Genomic DNA, 5000 nt, shown 5'->3' with positions numbered 1-5000 from the left:
GACTGGAGCTCCGGCCCAGGGGCGGGCCGGGCGAGAGTTCCAGGAACCCGGCCGCGATTCCGGCTTCTCCCCGGTGCCCTGCCCGGAGGCCGGGCAGGTCCGGGGGCCTTCGGCGCGGGCGGCGGGCTGCTCCCGCGGGGGAGACGAGCCTCTCTGGGGCCCGGGAGGTTGGCCCTGGGTCGACCTGGCGCCGGGGCTCGGGCTCCGGAAGTCCGTATGAGGTTTTTCAAACGGGCCGTGCCCGGGCCTTCGCTCCAGGAGGGCGGACACTTTCGGCGGTTCGTCCCGGTGGCTGGGCCGGGTGCCGCATCTACAATATTGCCGAGAAAGGTCCGCGGAGATTTTCGGGGACACGGTTTCCGGGACCCTAGATGCCCATCTTGGGTTCCAGGAGCTCGGACGGAGGAACCTCCGGGGCCGGACCGTGCTGCAGGAGGGGTTCAACCGCGAGTTTGGCTCCATGTCGACTGGAGCTCCGGCCCAGGGGCGGGCCGAGCGGCTTGGCCGGGCGAGAGTTCCAGGAGCCCGGCCGCGATTCCGGCTTCTCCCCGGTGCCCTGCCCGGAGGCCGGGCGGGTCCGGGGGCCTTCGGCGCGGGCAGCGGGCTGCTCCCGCGGGGGAGACGAGCCGCCCTAACGCCCGGGAGGGAGGCCCGGGGTCGACCTGGCTCCCGAGCTCCGGCCCTGGAAGTCCGTATGAGGATTTTCAAACGGGCCGTGCCCGGGCCTTCGCTCCAGGAGGCCGGACACTTTCGGCGGTTGCTCCCGGCGGCTGGGCCGGGTGCCGCATCTACAATATTGCCGAGAAAGGTCCGCGGAGATTTTCGGGGACACGGGTTTCGGGACCCTAGATGCCCATCTTGGGTTCCAGGAGCTCGGACGGAGGAACCTCCGGGGCCGGACCGTGCTGCAGGAGAGGTTCAACCGCGAGTTTGGCTCCATGTCGACTGGAGCTCCGGCCCAGGGGCGGGCCGAGCGGCTTGGCCGGGCGAGAGTTCCAGGAGCCCGGCCGCGATTCCGGCTTCTCCCCGGTGCCCTGCCCGGAGGCCGGGCAGGTCCGGGGGCCTTCGGCGAGGGCGGCGGGCTGCTCCCGCGGGGGAGACGAGCCGTGCTGGGCCCCGGGAGGGAGGCCCGCGGTCGACCTGGCGCCGGGGCTCCGGCCCTGGAAGTCCGTATGAGGTTTTTCAAACGGGCCTTGCCCGGGCCTTCGCTCCAGGAGGCCGGACACTTTCGGCGGTTCGTCCCGGTGGCTGGGCCGGGTGCCGCATCTGCAATATTGCCAGGAAAGGTTCGCGGAGATTTTCGAGGACACGGGTTTCGGGACCCTAGATGCCCATCTTGGGTTCCAGGAGCTCGGACGGAGGAACCTCCGGGGCCGGACCGTGCTGCAGGCGAGGGTCAACCCCGAGTTTGGCTCCATGTCGACTGGCGCTCCGGCCCGGGGGGCGGGCCGGGCGGGCAGGCCGGGCGAGAGTTCCAGGAACCCGGCCGCGATTCCGGCTTCGACCCGGTCGACTGCACGGCGGGCGTGCAGGCCGGCGGCGACTCCCAGGGCCCCTTCCAGGCTGCGGGGCCCAGCGGTTGGAGCCCGGCTACCCCGGCGAGGGGCGGAAGAACCTGCACGGCGCGGCCGGAGAACCCGGCATGCATGCGCGGGGCAGGCCGGGCAGGAGTTCCAGGAGCCCGGCCACGATTCCTACTTCTCCCCGGTGCCCTGCCCGGAGGCCGGGCGGGCCCGGGGGCCTTCGGCGCGGGCGGCGGGCGGCTTCCGCGGCGGAGACGAGCCTCTCTGGGGCCCGGGAGGTCGGCCCTGGGTCGACCTGGCGCCGGGGCTCGGGCTCCGGAAGTCCGTATGAGGTTTTTGAAACGGGCCTTGCCCGGGCCTTCGCTCCAGGAGGGCGGACACTTTCGGCGGTTGCCCCCGGTGGCTGGGCCGGGTGCCGCATCTACAATATTGCCAGGAAAGGTTCGCGGAGATTTTCGGGGACACGGATTTCGGGACCCTAGATGCCCATCTTGGGTTCCAGGAGGTCGGACGGAGGAACCTCCGGGGCCGGACCGTGCTGCAGGAGGGGGTCAAAACCGAGTTTGGCTCCAAGTCGACTGGAGCCCCGGCCCGGGGGGCGGGCCGGGCGGGCAGGCCGGGCGAGAGTTCCAGGAACCCGGCCGCGATTCCGGCTTCGACCCGGTCGACTGCACGGCGGGCGTGCAGGCCGGGGGGCGACTCGCAGGGGCCCTTCCAGGCTGCGGGGCCCAGCGGTTGGAGCCCGGCTACCCCGGCGAGGGGCGGAAGAACCTGCACGGCGCGGCGGGAGAACCCGGCATGCTTCCGCGTGGCAGGCCGGGCAGGAGTTCCAGGAGCCCGGCCACGATTCCTACTTCTCCCCGGTGCCCTGCCCGGAGGCCGGGCGGGCCCGGGGGCCTTCGCCGCGGGCGGCGGGCGGCTTCCGCGGCGGAGACGAGCCTCTCTGGGGCCCGGGAGGTCGGCCCTGGGTCGACCTGGCGCCGGGGCTCGGGCTCCGGAAGTCCGTATGAGGTTTTTGAAACGGGCCTTGCCCGGGCCTTCGCTCCAGGAGGGCGGACACTTTCGGCGGTTGCCCCCGGTGGCTGGGCCGGGTGCCGCATCTACAATATTGCCAGGAAAGGTTCGCGGAGATTTTCGGGGACACGGATTTCGGGACCCTGGATGCCCATCTTGGGTTCCAGGAGGTCGGACGGAGGAACCTCCGGGGCCGGACCGTGCTGCAGGAGGGGGTCAAAACCGAGTTTGGCTCCATGTCGACTGGAGCCCCGGCCCGGGGGGCGGGCCGGGCGGGCAGGCCGGGCGAGAGTTCCAGGAACCCGGCCGCGATTCCGGCTTCGACCCGGTCGACTGCACGGCGGGCGTGCAGGCCGGGGGGCGACTCGCAGGGGCCCTTCCACGCTGCGGGGCCCAGCGGTTGGAGCCCGGCTACCCCGGCGAGGGGCGGAAGAACCTGCACGGCGCGGCGGGAGAACCCGGCATGCTTCCGCGTGGCAGGCCGGGCAGGAGTTCCAGGAGCCCGGCCACGATTCCTACTTCTCCCCGGTGCCCTGCCCGGAGGCCGGGCGGGCCCGGGGGCCTTCGCCGCGGGCGGCGGGCGGCTTCCGCGGCGGAGACGAGCCTCTCTGGGGCCCGGGAGGTCGGCCCTGGGTCGACCTGGCGCCGGGGCTCGGGCTCCGGAAGTCCGTATGAGGTTTTTGAAACGGGCCTTGCCCGGGCCTTCGCTCCAGGAGGGCGGACACTTTCGGCGGTTGCCCCCGGTGGCTGGGCCGGGTGCCGCATCTACAATATTGCCAGGAAAGGTTCGCGGAGATTTTCGGGGACACGGATTTCGGGACCCTGGATGCCCATCTTGGGTTCCAGGAGGTCGGACGGAGGAACCTCCGGGGCCGGACCGTGCTGCAGGAGGGGGTCAAAACCGAGTTTGGCTCCAAGTCGACTGGAGCCCCGGCCCGGGGGGCGGGCCGGGCGGGCAGGCCGGGCGAGAGTTCCAGGAACCCGGCCGCGATTCCGGCTTCGACCCGGTCGACTGCACGGCGGGCGTGCAGGCCGGGGGGCGACTCGCAGGGGCCCTTCCAGGCTGCGGGGCCCAGCGGTTGGAGCCCGGCTACCCCGGCGAGGGGCGGAAGAACCTGCACGGCGCGGCGGGAGAACCCGGCATGCTTCCGCGGGGCAGGCCGGGCAGGAGTTCCAGGAGCCCGGCCACGATTCCTACTTCTCCCCGGTGCCCTGCGCGGAGGCCGGGCGGGCCCGGGGGCCTTCGGCGCGGGCATCAGGCGGCTTCCGCGGCGGAGACGTGCCTCTCTGGGGCCCGGGAGGTCGGCCCTGGGTCGACCTGGCGCCCGGGCTCGCGCTCCGGAAGTCCGTATGAGGTTTTTCAAACGGGCCTTGCCCGGGCCTTCGCTCCAGGAGGGCGGACACTTTCGGCGGTTGGCCCCGGTGGCTGGGCCGGGTGCCGCATCTACAATATTGCCAAGAAAGGTTCGCGGAGATTTTGGGGGACTCGGTTTTCAGGACCCTAAATGCCCATGTTCGGTTCCAGAAAGTCGGTCAGAGGAACCTCCGGGGCAAAAGAACCGTGCCGCGCTGCCTTGTCAACCGAGCGTGGAGGCAGCGTGCCCCGATCCGGCGGGCCTGGCCGTGCGAGAGTTCCAGGCTCTGGCCCGCGATTCCGGCTCCCGCCCCCCCCCCCGGTGATGGGCTCGGAGGTCGGGCAGGCAGCGGTGCTTGCTTCCCCAGGAGTGGCGGGGCTCTCCTGACGGGGAACCGGGAGGACCTGGTGTCCGCCGTGGGACTTGGAAAACTTCTGCTCGGTTGCGTTGGGAGCGGTTAACGTGGGAGCTCCGGCCGGGAGCGGCCCGGCGGGCCAGGCCGGGGGAGAGTTCCAGGAGACCGGCCACCGCTCCGGTTTCGCCCCGGTGACCTGCCGCCCTCCCTTACGGCGTTCAGGGCAAGCCGGGGGCGCTTCCTCGGGAGCGGCGGGCTTCTCCTGCCAGAGAGCCGTGTTGACCTGGTGTCCGGCGTGGGACTTAGAAAAAAATTTCGCTGCTGGGGGGCGAGCGGTTGACCTGGGCCCGCCGGAGAGGCCTGGAAGTCCGTATGAGGTTTTTGAAATGGGCTTTGTCCGACCCTTCGATCCAGGAGGGCGGACACTTTTGGTGGTTTGCCCCGGTGGCTGGGCCGGGTGCCACATCTACAATATTGCCAAGAAAGGTTCGCGGAGATTTTCGGGGACACGTTTTTCAGGACCCTAAATGCCCATCTTCGGTTCCAGAAGGTCGGTCGGAGGAACCTCCGGGGCAAAAGAACCGTGCTGCTGCACCCGCGGGTCAAAGACGAGTCGTGTGCCCCGCTGCCGAGAGGGGGATGGCGGACACTTTGCGGTGTGAGCTCCCGGTCCGAGTCCGGTTGTCACGCCTGGCCCGAAGCCCCCGGGCCCTGGCTCCGGGCCGTGCCCCGGGCGCCGCTGCTGCGCATCGC

Source organism: Alligator mississippiensis, unplaced genomic scaffold (assembly GCF_030867095.1).
Source record: "Alligator mississippiensis isolate rAllMis1 unplaced genomic scaffold, rAllMis1 scaffold_20, whole genome shotgun sequence".
NCBI classification, from domain to species: domain Eukaryota; kingdom Metazoa; phylum Chordata; order Crocodylia; family Alligatoridae; genus Alligator; species Alligator mississippiensis.
The sequence above is the reverse complement of the archived record's forward strand: the minus strand, read 5'-3'. Positions refer to the sequence as shown.